General features: G+C 35.4%; 1 long non-coding RNA gene and 1 other non-coding gene across 2 annotated transcripts; one reads left to right on the top strand and one right to left on the bottom strand.

Moving 5' to 3' along the window:
• Positions 1-5,344: 5,344 nt before the first annotated feature.
• LOC141634865 (small nucleolar RNA R71) lies at positions 5,345-5,451 on the top strand. The gene has a single exon (XR_012539583.1). It is a non-coding gene; the product is annotated as a small nucleolar RNA R71 (small nucleolar RNA).
• Positions 5,452-13,888: 8,437 nt separating this feature from the next.
• LOC141634118 (uncharacterized) lies at positions 13,889-14,948 on the bottom strand. The gene is made up of 2 exons (XR_012538841.1): positions 14,690-14,948; positions 13,889-14,482 (listed from the first exon to the last, which is right to left on the bottom strand). It is a non-coding gene; the product is annotated as an uncharacterized LOC141634118 (long non-coding RNA).
• Positions 14,949-15,510: the final 562 nt, after the last annotated feature.

The following is a 15,510-nucleotide window of genomic DNA, read 5'->3' as shown; positions in this document are numbered from 1 at the left end:
AACCAAAACTCACAAGGAACAGCAGCAAACAAAACAACAATCCATGTTTAACTGGTATGCACTTTCGAAAACCCGTATCATAATCATCTCACCTACACCACCACAACCGGTGACGGTATCGCAACACCGCCACCAACAGCCGCACCGCAGTGGGAAAATACCCGCATCACAACACTAAGTACCGTGCCCGGATCACCACCGGAGGCACCACAACCACACCGATAGGCATCACAACATACACAATCCCATAAACACTGACTCAATATAACATCTCGGACAAGAAAAACTTACTCAAGGCTGCTTTACCAGATCACAACACCATATATCATACGGAATAAATAGACAAGAATCTCATGCATACCATCCATACTTTTCCATGGAATAAACATATATCATGAATACACATGCAAGTATAACCAGTCTTGTCAGACCACTCAAACTATGACCTTTGATCATCATTCCATCAAGTTACTGTATCCAACATATATTACAGAACATTCGGATAACAACATTATAACTATCACACCATACCGATTCTTGTGAGGTCACAACCTCACACAAACATTTATATACATCTTAGACCCATAATCACATCCAACTAGTCAATCCTGATCACGTAAGTTACCACTTGACAATGAATATCTCTTATCCGGACTTAACTCGGTGCCCTTCCTAACATATCTTCTCTTACACACAATTATCACCCTCCAAGCAAATGTAGCCATAACATCAGTGCACCCGACTTCAAATAACACCTCGTATATCCACATCTTATACTTCCTCACAACCAAACATACTAACCACCTCCACAAAATCAACCTCATTAGAACAACTAACTTCCCTAAAGTAACATCATCCTCAGCCACTAGTGAGACTACTATGACACCAACATCCTTCATGTGACTACTCTCTTACTATCACTTCTTAATATAACAATCTGTTTCCTCTCTTTGGTTATCATTCCAAATAACGAACATCCAATCCATCAACAGAACATACCTCAACATTTTTCCCAATTCTATCCTTTATCATATCGCTACCTAACTCTCCACCAAAATCTCAGATCTTGCAACACTCCACAAGCTTCTTATTCCCTTAATACCTCGAAACTCACGGCTAACACGTCGTCCTGCACTCCTATATAACCATTAACTCATATCCTCTAGTGGGGATATCGTACATTTCATAATTTTCCTACCTTTATGCTCATTAGCTTCGGTCAACGTTCTCTCAACTTACTTCCATCCCTCTTTCTACCTTTTTACTCAATAATACCAGTTAATAATTCTTCTCCTTTCTCTTTCTACCTATCTCTGTAGTAATTTCTTTATTTTTCATAGCTCCACAACTCTAATTCCATTAATTCATATCAATATCTTATCATTCTTCTTATCATTTATCATCTCTCATCTTGCTTCACACTCACCCTTGTCACCATCAAGTCCACGCACTAACAGTTACTCTTCAATTAGTCGTATCTCCCTTTCGTATCTCTAGAAACCAAAATTCACTTCATACCGTTAACTGTCCAAAGAATTACACACTAGGCTCACCCCTTGATATTCCAACTTCCCAAACTTAGCCACTATCTACAAATCCACATCGCGACATAACTTACTTTAAGTTCCCTATATACCTCTCTTTCCTATCTTCCTACAACAACCTTCCATTACATATATCCTTAAGTAACTCTATCCTAGTTGTCTTCCTCCATAAACCCTTACACATCCAAATATGCCACTATTCGTATCCCTTATCTCAATCCTTCATTCTCATGCTTCTTTATACTTACATCACCCTTGCTCATATACACTTACTTTTATACTACTCAACACACGACTATATCACTCATCATATCTCACAAAACATGCTCTTTACCTCGATTAGCTAATCATTCTTTCCTTTTCTTTTTCCACTATCCTTCACAACCACATTAACACATGTCTTCCTTACCCAACACATGTCCCTCATAAGCCGTCATTCTCCATGTCATAACTTCCGGTAACTTACGTATCAAGACTGTCTCACATATAAAAGAATGTGTTAAGACTCAAAACATACATGTGTATATACCCTACGACTCAAAACAATGTAAAAACATAGCCACCGGCTCAAAGTGGCCGCCTAATGAGGTACTCGGTCGAGTACATAACATACTAGGTCGAGTACAAGGTACTCGGTCGAGTAACTATATTACTCGGTCGAGTTTTCGACTCCAGAAGCAAACTCAATTGTCGCAGAAGGATTACTTGGTCGAATATTGGGAATACTCGGCCGAGTAGACCTTACTCGGTCGAGTATGAGACTACTCGGCCGAGTTCATGACTCCAGACGCTAAACAGTACTATCATAGAGAGATTACTCGGCCAAATATGGAGTACTCGGTCGAGTATAAAAGACACTCGGTCGAGTATCGGCGCAGTTCTCAACACCGTCCAGTTTTCGTAAAACAGTCATATCTCACTCGTTACTTGGTCATTTTGGGCGTGTGACCTATCGTTAGAATCTTAAGAGGACAATCTATCACCTCAACTTCGAATTACAGCAATATCATTTCTAGAACTCGACTTATGTCAGTTTTAAGACAACCCTTCCGTAATCGTTCTTTATACAAATCAAGTTTTCTAAGCCAAAACAACTTGAACATACATAAGGCAACAATAACAATTCAATACCTCTAAAAAACAGTACATAGTTGAACATTTATCATACTCACATTAAAATTAAACACGATATTTACATATATAGACGCATGACCTTAATCACATGCTTCTACCAACAATCAACCATTAAAATCATCATGTTCATATGCACATGTACCACTACCATACTTCATGCTCAACATTGTATTAAACAGATAACATGATCACATTCTTCATACTCAATATCAATCAGATACAAATTCACAATTCACCTTTCATATTTTACCATGTTCCAACACTTAACATGCCAACATATTCCTTCTCAAAGTTTAACATGAACAATCCTCGATGCATGTTTCAACAACTATCACATTCCACTTCTTTCATCATTTCATCCAACCATGCACAAGGTTCAAACTATAGATATAAAACTCACAGAACTCAAGCTTACAACTGTTTTTCCCCCCATGTGACCGGCTTGAGATCGTAAGGGCCTTAATGCGACTTCGGGACGTCTCCCAAGTCTTTGCGGTAGCTCCAAACAACTCTCCCCGGGTTCATTTTATTTAGACTCCCTAAGTTCATTGGGTTCATTTGTTTTAGGTGCCGGAATCGTCGGATCTGATACCACTTTGTAACACCTCCTCATACTAAGGTACCTTATCAAGGACTACCCTAGCATGAAAGGCTGTTACCATCTCGGTTTCCCGAGGTTAGTATATCAAAGTTACAATTTCCAAACAAGATTTATTAAAGTATAAAGAGTTATCAAATACATTATCTCAAACCAACTCAAACTAAAAGTGTAAGAACTTCAATACAACTGAAATCATTGACGGCTAAACTCGTAACGGCGAAAACTAGACTCGATGTGATGTCTCCCCATGTCTGTCCCAAAACTAAACATCTGCATTACCTGTCATATCTGCTCACCATCCCCGAATGGATCACCGCAGGTTTTACAAAACAACAACACGGGTCGATTCACGCATAATTCGAATAAGACAAACAATTAATGTAACCGACTGATCATCCTCCATCCCCGGTCTCCCGATTTCACACATTAATCGACCACACACCGAAGTGTGTAGCCCTGCCATATTACCCATCCCAACAGGTAATCCTCGCCGCCAGTGGGTGACCGCGGCCCATCCCCACCTAGTCCAGCTCATCAACGAGCGACTAACAATCCCTGTCCCTTAATATGCACATCCCCTCCCGTGACGGGTTCCACGGAGGGCGAACTAGGGTGTGAAGCCACTCCCGCAAGTGACTCCACCACAATCGCACATACCACGGCATCACAGCTGTCACAACACCACTTCCGTCACAACACAACCACATCACCACCGTCACCACAACACCGACACTCCGATGATCAGCAGACAACAATCATACACAATACAACAAATATCTCAAATCAATTACACAAAAACTGAGTAGGGAAACCCTACCTTTTCGCAATCTGCTTACTCTGCAATCAACCATACAAATGCATAACAATTACCACATCGTCACCTACAACAACAATCATATAGTTCCAATCACTAACTGCAAAACCCCATTTCCCCCAATTAATGAATAAACACAAACCCTATAATTAATCATCAACAACATACGGATAAAGACTTACCGGCGAAAGAAACAAAGGATGAATGAACTTGCTATGATCACACACACACACACAAGGGGAGATTTGGAGAGGATTAGAGCGTCTTTTGAGTGATTAGGTTTTATGAAATGTAATAGGAAACTGTTTTGCGTTTATAAATAACTCTAATCCTTTCTAAATCAATCGCGGAAAATATAACCCGTCAGACCGGATACTCGGTCGAGTAAAATGTATACTCGGTCGAGTATTCACCATACTCGGCCGAGTATTCCTCGGCAGAACCCAAACAAACTACACTCTTGGAAATACTCGGCCGAGTAGGCTCTACTCGGCCGAGTACTTAGCTTATAAAATCCGTTGTATTACAGTTTCCTTTGCTTGACTATCTTTTTGCATTTGAGTGAAAAACTCTTGTTGATTCTTTTGCATTTGGAGGACTGCTTTTTGAACATCAAAACCTTGGTCATTTTGGTGATTGTATGGATTTTGATTTTGGTAACCTTGGTTTTGGTTGTAAAAGGGTCTTTGATTTTGGTTTCTCATGGGAGGTGGGGTGTAAGTTGTTTGAGGATTTTGAACATTTTGGCTTTTGTATGAGAGATTTGGATGAAACTTGGTGTTTTCATTGTAAGAATTGGAATAAGGGGTACCACTCTTATATGCTTGGAAAGCATTTACTTGTTCATTTGTTCCTCTACATTCACTTTGGTCGTGTCCCAAAGTTCCACAATTCTCACATATCCCACTTGGAATTGATGAGGATGCCGCCATGGCATTAACATGATGCTTTGGTGATTTTGAGGCTTCTTCAAGTCTAGCCATAGCTTGTTCAAACTTCAAATTGATTGTGTCAATGTGAGCACTAAGTTAAGCACCCAATTGAGTAACGGAGTCCACTTCATGCCTTCCTCCTCTAGTAGCCTTGCGAGGTCTACTATATTGTGAGTTATGGACCGCCATTTCCTCAATCTTGTTCCATGTTTGATTGTCATCAACTTCGGTGAACATTCCATTTGATCCCATGTTGAGAATGTTCCTTGAATCTTCATATAAACCGTTCCAAAATTGTTGTACCAAGAACCATTCGCTAAGTCCATGGTGAGGACATGAGCGACAAATTCCCTTAAACCGCTCCCAAGATTCATACAAAGATTCTTCATCCCTTTGCTTAAAACCCGTAATTTGAGCTCTTAGCATGTTAGTCTTTTCCGGTGGGTAGAACTTTTTGTAGAAAGCTAGAGCCAATTTCTTCCAAGAATCTATTCCGAGAGTGGCCTTATCAAGGCCCTTCAACCATTGTTTCGCGGTGCCGATTAGATAAAAAGAAAATAAGACCCATCGAATTTGGTCTTGAGTCACACCGGTTTGAGAAATCGCATCACAATAGTCACAAAAGGTTTCCATATGAGAATGAGGGTCTTCACTAGGCATCCCCCCAAATTGGCTCCTTTCGAATAATTGGATAAAGGCGGATTTGGCAATAAAATTTCCGGTTAGATGTTGTGGTGTGGGAGTACCATTGGGTAGGTTCTCCTCGGTGGGTACGGAATGAGATGAAAATTTAGGCATTGTAGGTTGATTTTGTGGGGTATTTTGTGATAGGTTCTCCTCACCTTCTCTTGCAAAAGGGTTGATGAACTCAATAGTTGGTTGAACAACCTCACTAATACCTCTCAAATTCCTCCTAGCAAATCTCCTATTGTTTGTCAAGGTTCTTTCAATTTCACGGTCAAAAGGTAACAAATCACCTTGTGACTTTCTAGACATGCAAAATATCAAACAACTCGAAAACAATTAGAAAAAACCTTGAGGAGTTTTACTTCCCCAAGGCAAAGAAAGACACAACTAATAACAATAAAAGAAAATCTAAATCAAGTAAACACCGTCCCCGGCAACGGCGCCATTTTTGATCGGTCCGTTTCGTGTTCACAATTGAATAGGTGTTGTCGTTGGGTCACGTCCGAATCAAAACACAATTTATAGCTTCACAAACAACTCTACAATTAGTAAAGAGGCAAGTAAAGGTCGGATCCCAAGGGACGGGAATTGAGATGAGATTTCTATTGAAACTAGTGGTGTCTTAGGGGTGTCACAATTTGGGTTGATGTAGAAGGTCACTAAACTAAATAGCAAAGAAAGTAAATAAGTAAGATGAATTAAAAGGTTTGTAAACAATTGATAAAAAGCACTAGGGTGTCATGGGGTCATAGGGGAATCATGGGAATTGATCATACAAACATGTTCTCAAATTATAAGCAAGCAATTATTGTTGTGATCGATTGAGTTGGGTTATATCTTACAATCCTAGGAAAGTTTGGGTCCCGGAGCCGAATCGATTAGATTGTACAACACCTACAAGTCGACTTAGTCTTCCCTACTCAACAACATGCATGGTCTAATGAGACTCGAGTTGGTTTATGTCTTACAAGTCTCATTGAAAAGATAGGTGATGGGTAAAAAATGCAAGGATTCATAGGCTCACATTTCATCAAACATAACATGTGCATGAGTTGAGATCAAAACAAGCAAGCAAATAAACCATGAAAGCATATTAATTTAAGCATGAATCATTCTCCATGTTGGTTTCCCCTAATTACCCATTAACCCTAGCTAGGTCACTACTCACTCATTATCATGTTGATCATGCTAGCAAGGTTGTCAATCATACCAACAAAAGGAAACATGATGAATAAATGAAAGTAATTAACAATAATTAAAGAGGGATTAAGAGAATTATACCTACTAATGATTCCAATAATAAAGCAAAGAATAAAAGAAGTACTTGATGCTTGATTGAGAGGTTGTCAATCTCCCAATAATAACCCAAATAATCTTCAATTACCCAAAATAAAGGATGAACAAAAGAGAGATTAAGGAAATAAAACTTGTATTAGAACTTGATTAATTGTTGATTACAATACTAAAGAGAGATTTGATTGATATTAACTACTCTAATTATTGATAAGAAGAACATGCTCTTCTAATTAGACTAATGGGGTATTTATAGTGGAAATTAGGTGGATGCATTAGGATTAACTAAGGGCTAAACTAGTAATTACACTTTTTTAGTTTGAGCAGGGAGGAGCCGGTATTTTTCGAAGGAAGGGCTTCTTTCTTTGTAGCTTGGAGAAGACGAAATTTCGCTGTACTGGAATCCGTGCGTTTTGGAGTCGGGACGGGCGGATTCTGGCGGTGGAACACGGGCGTCTTTGGAGGAATCCGGGCGGATTCTGGTGGCTGCTAACCCGAGCGTCTTTGGAGGAAAACGCACGGATTGTGCTTGTGGAGGACGGACGGATTGTGGACAATCCGCTCGGATTGTAGCTCAGCACTATTTCTTTTTCTTTTCTTCCCTTTTCTTCATAAAATCCTTGGGGATTTCCTCGGGGATGCAAGGATCCTTTCTCAATCATTGCTCATCTACTATCATATGTACAAACGCCTTCTAATCTTGTCTCTCCTTGATGCTTGGTCATTGAATTCAATCAATTTAGTCTCGTTTTGCCATGAAAATGCAAGATTTGCACTCCTTTCCTACCAAGGGATCAAAATCTCAAAGAATATGCAAAACAAAGAACTAAAGACAATAAATGACCCAAATATGCACTAAAAAGCATGGGAACAAGGCTAATTCGGGGGCTAAATATGCGCTAATTATGGTCACATCAAAGAGCTTCTTTTAAGTTAAAGAACCTAAGTCTAGTATGAATTCTAGACATGTACTTAGTAAAATTCATTCTATAAGGGATAACATGAAATCAAAGGAAATCACAATTCACAAAGTTTGAACACTTGAACACATGGTATGTTCACAAACTAAACTTTTATTGCGTCACACAAGTGCATGAGTACACTTATTATTATAAGACATAGAATAGTAATATGGTATTAACTACTCGTGTGTGATAATCACATTTATTGTTTGAGTTTTCGTTAACTCATCCTGTACTTTGTTAAATCCAAATGGGATTGTTAAGACAATATTGAACCCCGTTAAAGTGAACTGGATTAACATAGTATTCATCCCCAGTTACTTATATGAGGTGACATCTCAAAGTAACTAGAGTGTGATGCGATTGATGGTAAGTTGAGTGCCAAATAGTCATAAGAGATGACTAGTCGCACTACAACAAATCATCACTTGCGCCACGAATTATGCCACGGGAATTTGTAATCCGTGGCAAAAATTTACTTGGCCACGGGAAAAACATAAGAAAAAGTTGTTTTGAATTATTATGCCACGGGAAAAATCAAACCGTGGCTAATATTCACTTGGGCCACGAGTTATGGCCCATTCGTGGCAAATTAGCTTTTCAGCCACGAGTTATGGCCACGCCTGTGGTAAAAATTCCCTTAGCCACGAATAAAGCTAGCCATGACAAATAATCATCTTAACCACAAATAAGCCATGTCGTGGAAAATATTTGTCGTAGCCACATATACGACCTACCGTGGAAAATAATTGTCTTTCGTTAGGAAAGAAAAATTCCGGACAAATACGTGCAAAGTGTTTAGGACTTCAAGTCTATTTTTCTTATTGGAAGTTAATGGTCATGTACTGAAATATCATATTCATCACAAATTTAAATCTAAAACAACTCTGTTAAGAATGGGAGAGCTATTTTAGAATATCAAAGTCATTACAAGTTTTAGTGACAGGCTATTTAGTAACATGACTATGTTAAAATATCACAAGTATCGTCTAAAATAACTCTGTCAAGAATGACCCAACCCAAATTTACTTATTTTCCAAAAAAAAAAAAAAAATCATCTCATAAAAAGCGCTGTTAACAATGAATACGGTAACTAGTAATGAAAATATTAAATTCATTACAGAATTAAGTCAATATCAGGCCAAAAAAAACTTAAATATAAAACAAAGGCTTTAAAGATTTTTTTTAGAAAAATAGTGGCCAAGTCCCCTCCGGCAAAGTTATGAGCTTTCAGAGTATATTAATCTATCGTCACCAAAGAAGAGTATATTAATCTATGTAGTTATATTCCGTATTATAAAAATTATCGACAACATTTAGCCATGAGCACGCCTTCTATGAGATGATTTCATGTTAAAATAACGTGAGATGAGTCATAAAACACGCTAATAATTTACAAAAAGGGAAAAGGAAAAGTAAAAAGAAGTAACTATACTACTCATAGGAAAAGTCTTACAATAGCATCATCAATAGACCGTCGCATATTTTCATGTAAAAAATAATGTGAGACATACCCCCTCTCGGTCATTTGTTTACCTTTGACTTTGACTTGGTACAAAGATTAATGAAAGGGGAAAAGACCATTTATGGCGGTTGTTAGTAGATGTCAAGTGTACTACAATGAATATTTTTTGTAATAAAGTATGAAAATTAGATTAATCATCTGGATCGCAATAGATATATATGATTAAATAACTCTTAAAAGACCTACCTAGGGGTAAATTAATAAACAAGACACCCTAAAGTAGAACCAAAATTATTACTATATTTAAGATGACATTATTCGTCTTAAACTTAAGACGGATCAAATATCAAATCAGTTGTATATATGATAAATACACTGTTTCCCATGTATATGGGCATATACACAAATAATACGTATTTCACTTAAGACGAATAGTATTATCTAATGAGACTTATTAAAAGTGAAATAGATAAACAAATGACGACACGGACGGAGAAATAGAAAACGAACTAAAAGACTAATTCCCAAGCCCACTTGCAAACTTAGAATAGACTAAATTACCTTTGGAACTAAAGGCCCAGTGAATCAGATGATGAACTTGCAAACTTCCAATAAACTACTGACGGAAAACAAAACCACAAAAGAGAAACGCGAAACCTAGTATAATAACCCCTTCGAGGGCTGCGAAACCCGTCTCATTGGGTCCCTCACATTAACTACCAGTCAACAACGGCGACAATCGGACAACCTGCTATGTCGACTATCTGAATTACAGTTTGAATTCCAAAGGTAATTACCAAGAGCTCCAATTTTCAATTTGAAATTACGTTTTTTTACGTAATTTAATTACTCTGAATAAATCGGATTGATAATCGGATTATTTTGTTAATTGGTTTACATTTGTTAATCGATTTATTTTCTTAATTGGTTTTACTGTTGTTGATCGGATTATTGGTGTTAATCGTATTATTGGTGGTTAATCGGTTTACTATGAATTAATCAGATTTCTAATCGTATTATTGTTGCTGATGTTAATCAGATTGCTATTGTTGTTAATGGGATTTTGCAAGTTTTTACTCCTAATCGCTTTATTGTTCGGATTACTATCGTTATAATCTATTGATTATAATGTTTGTCTTTTTATTATCATAGTACTATGTGCTACTACGCATTTGGTAATTGGCACCAAATGTGGGATCAAATTTAAGAAAGTTAGCAGTAGCTTCCATGAATAAAGCATAGGATCATATAAATAATTACATCACTTATGGGAGTTATGGAGAAGTGGCTATTTATTCTACATCTTTACATACATATCACTTTTTCTCCACAAATTCTCATTTAAGACAGTCACTATCCGTGAGTCAAATATATACCAAATCACCTCACTTGTTGCCGAGAAAATGTCAAAATTTTTGTCTTTATTACTATTAAGTGATAATATTTGACCACTTACTGTTTTTTCTCAATGCTAACTACTATTGGATATTTTGATCCACTTATTTGCGATAGATCTTTTAAGATGCTTTAAGCAGAATAAGTCTTTATAAGACTATCTAAACTGAATAGGCCTCTAAAATTCTAATGGTTGTCCGTAAGTTCACTCAACGCCAGTGGTTATATTACGAACCAACTAGTTTTAAACTCGTGCAAAATTGCACGGGTATGTATTTGTGTCGGTATTAATGTTTTTGGATATATATATTTGTTTTTGCATTTCTATTGTACTTATCTAGTTGGTCTAAATCAACGATCTACATAATTAATGTTTAAACTTGTTACAAACACGTGTTCACATGCACTGGTTTATGAGGAAATAACGTAATCTACTCTTGTAAATAAACATTGCATACATAAAAAACTTTACATCCGGATAAAAGAAATATAATCTAATAATCAAGTTTAACATATGCAAGTTATTCTAAAAATTGATTTCATGATACACTACATTAGTAGTCGTAGTAGAGGTACGCATATCTGAGTCACTTGTAAATTAAATTAAAATTTATTTGTTTTTTTAGAGTAAAAAAAAAATTAAAATTTGCTTTAAATGCTAGTTGAAGACTAAATTAACTCGATTGTCTATCATTGTCAACTACCATTTTCGGTGTGCGCGGCTGATAGTTAAGTTGCCGAGTTTTATATTCCAAGTAAATATTCCGTCATGATTGATTTTTTAAACAAAAATTTTTGTACCATGTAGTTTTAAAAAATTTTGTTGTTATATTGTTGCTGCATGGTACAATAATATTAACCAAAATACATGAATATTTTATACTCCAAGTAAATACTCCGTCAAGATTTATTTTTTAAATAGTTTTAAAAAATTATGTATGTAATTCATTTGCGTTTTATATTCTATCCCGTATATAAATGTAATTCCTTCTCGTAATATAAATGTAATTCCTTCTCGTAATAATGTAATTTTATTATTATTTAATTTTGTTTTAAAAATTATGTAATTCAATTTCATTTACTCCCATTTGTAATTCATTCTACTTATATGTTATTAATTTTATTTACATGGAATGTATAAAATTATTTCATAATATTAATTAATAGAATTTTTTTCATAATATTATTTCATAGAATTTGTTGCAAGACGGAATTTATCGCATGTTTGAAAAGACGGAAATCTGAAGAAATAAATACATTGCACACTAACGGGTCCTACCATAACATGAATTTCCCAAAAAAAAAAAAAAGCTGCATTATTGACGTGGCGCGCCGAGGATTGAGTATTGTCTTTTGTATTAATATAGATAAGATTTATCATTAGTAGATATTGTTGGATGTGATTGAAGAGTGTATTGTATGTGTTTATTTAGAATTGAAATTGTTGGATGTGAATGAAGAGCATGTGTTTTCATTATACAATAATATATATTAATCCCGTGAATTTTACTAATTTCGCTTGTAATGTTCAAGCTATCCTAAGTGTATGTAGTTTTAGTTTATTCTATACATTATTTTTCAAGAAAATGTTACATGCATTCTTAAATTATTTTTATTTTATTGCAGGATGAAGTGAACTAAACAAGTTGAAAGTAATTAAAATCTCCAGAGGTTCATCAATTTTCTCATACTAACCCATTTTAATTTGGGTTATTTCATAGGAACTAGTGTAACACCCGTGAAAAATCACGGGATTGTGTACATTTTTTTTCTAAAGATGATTATAAATTTAGTTATTATATAACCAATTCTATTTATTGAACATGTATACTTTTTGTTGAATCATTATATAACCGATATAGACTTATTGGTATTGCTGGATCATTTGCGGAATGAACTTTTGTTGAATACTCAAACTTTAAACGGTATGGATGAGGGGTTGCCTTGTCTAGGCCGGTGTTGTTATCTACTGTTAAGTTGCGAATGGTGTACACCCCACCAATAGACAGTTGTGATCCAAAATGAGAAATTAATTGTTTCTGAATAGTTGCTTGGATAACCTCATTCTGTAAAAAATAAAAATTGCCAAAAAAAAATTGTTAACAAAAAAAAATAATTAATCATTCTGATAGTTTAAGAATTATAAAGGTGAAGAATGGAGACATTGTAGTCAATCGGTTTTTCTGGAAAATTGGAATTTGTATGGGGAAGAGTCAGCATTGTAATGACTGGTTTTTTCTAGAAAATTGGGTTTAGGAGGCAATAATTTTAAACGTTTTTTATGTGAATTTTAATCAGTCGTTTTTTATGGAAAATTGGGTTCAAAAGGCAATAATTTTACACGGTTTTTATGTGTATTGTAATCACTCGTTTTTTCTGGAAATCTGGGTTCAAAAGACAATAATTTAACACGGCTGACATGGCAGCTGACATGGCAATAGTGTTAGTTTTGATTGGCTGAGAAAAACTGAAATTGTGAGAGTAAATGAGAGGCCGTGTAGAATACTTTTCTGAAATATTGTTGCGCCACGTCAGCGATTTTACATTATTCTTTTATATATATAATGATGATTAATTCATTTCCGGCGTTGCTAATACCGTTACCTTCATAACTCTTTTTTGTACTATTGTTACTTTTATTTTGTTTCATCTTTTAAATCCATGGAGACTCCCCAAACTTGTAAGTTGTGACAAATTATAGCCTCATATTACTTCTCGAGTCAAAAATTGTTTGTCAAAGAAAATCATGGCTCCTTGACGAATTAATATAGTTCGTTAAATAGGGAGTACATATGTATTTCGTTAAACGAATATTGTTTAATAACTATACTTCTTCCGTCTCACCCATTTCTTACGTTTACTTTTTCTTACTTTCCAATGTACATTTTGTTTTCTACATATCTTTATTTACAGATTATTAAATATTATAAAAGTTTGACATTCTTAATGTACTCATTAAGACGATTAAAAAAATTCTCTCATAACTATATTTATGTTATATATTTAAAATTATATGGGAGACATAAATAATGCCAAAACGTAAATGTACACAATTCGTCGAAACGGAGTAATACTACATTACTTTGTATATAAATAGGTGTAAGTTACCAATGTGAGATGAGAATTTAAAATTTTAAAATGATAATAATCTATAAAACCGAGAAAGTGAGGGCATTGATTATGTTGTTAAAACTCTTCGTTTCAAGCACAAAACCCCAATACACAATGAATGTAGCGCATTTTCACTCGTTTTCCATCATCTGAAAGCTCTCTCTTCTACAGACATGTTCAACCTATTGTTATTCGATTTCGACAGATGACTAAGACGAAGATCAAATTTGCTTAGTGCTTAGCGGGCTAACTGGGATTTGACCAATGGAAGGGCTTAAGCTTGGGCTACCACATCTGTAAGATATACAAACCATGGGTAGTCAATAGTCATATACTCCTTTTCACCAGTACCTAGTCATAGACCACATCGATTTTCGATACAAAACCTACATCGATCTACAACATATGCAAGAAATAGAAACCATGATTAATCAAACGTCAATTTAAAACAAAACCCTCGTAAATCTTAATATTGTACTAACAAAACAACTCAATGTTCTTCTACCCTTGTTACCCGATCTTGTGTTCTCGCTTCACACCACTGCTGCATTCACATCAAAATCAATAATTTAATTCATAAATCTACATAAAATCAATCAAAAAAGACCTAAAAAACGTCTTTTATCGATACAAATCAAACTAATTCGGCAATACTTCTAATTTTCTTTCTTCTCGGATACCTCGTTTGAGTTTATTTAAGAATTAATTCATATAAAAAAGGTTTAGAGTGCAGAATCTCTGTTTTCCATACCTTGTTTGAGTTTGCAGTAGTTGTGGCGTCGAATAATGATTGATGAAGACCGATATTGGAAAAACATAATCGCTGGCATCATATTTCGCGAGGTGTTGGTGGTTGTTTTTTTTTTTTTGGGGAAAGAAGTGTTGGTGGCTGTTAGTGTGGGATTATGATGGATGATATTTGGAGAGAAGTCAGGAGAAAAAAATGTGAAAAATAATGAAGTCTTGTCTTATTTTGGTAAAAGTAATCGAGAAGTGGAAAAAGATAAAAACTAATTGTTCATTGTCATTCCCAAGTAGCATAGAGAATGACAAAGGGTTAGGGTAATTCAACGTCAGATTTAATTGGAGTTTGATTTTTTTTTTTTTTTGTGTGTGTGTGCTGATGTGGCCATATTGCAAAACCGTCATTGGCTCAAATAAAACTGATTTTGTGAGGTTGAATGTGAGGGCTGCATTACCTTAATTCTCAAAGGAGATTGTGCCACCTCAGCGGTTTTACATTATTCTTTTATATATATAATGATAATCCAACTTAAGTCCCCCTTCTCATATTAATCCATCCTAGTGTTTATCTGAGAAAAATCTCCACAGGTTCATCAAATTTCTCACCGTGTTGAATTGTTGAAGCATAGCACCAGTGTTAAATTGTTGAAGCATAGCACCAGTATGAAGTATGATGCAGTATGATGAGAGATTGATATTAAATAGTCTAAAACTATTTCTTTCATTGTTATAAATTTGGGGTGTAAATTTTTTTTATTAATTGTATGTTTGATCAAATACTATGTTAATGAAAACGTGCTGTTTTTCACGTACTTCTCTAAATCACAG

This window comes from Silene latifolia, chromosome Y (genome assembly GCF_048544455.1).
Source record: "Silene latifolia isolate original U9 population chromosome Y, ASM4854445v1, whole genome shotgun sequence".
NCBI lineage: Eukaryota > Viridiplantae > Streptophyta > Magnoliopsida > Caryophyllales > Caryophyllaceae > Silene > Silene latifolia.
The sequence above is the reverse complement of the archived record's forward strand: the minus strand, read 5'-3'. Positions and strand labels throughout refer to the sequence as shown.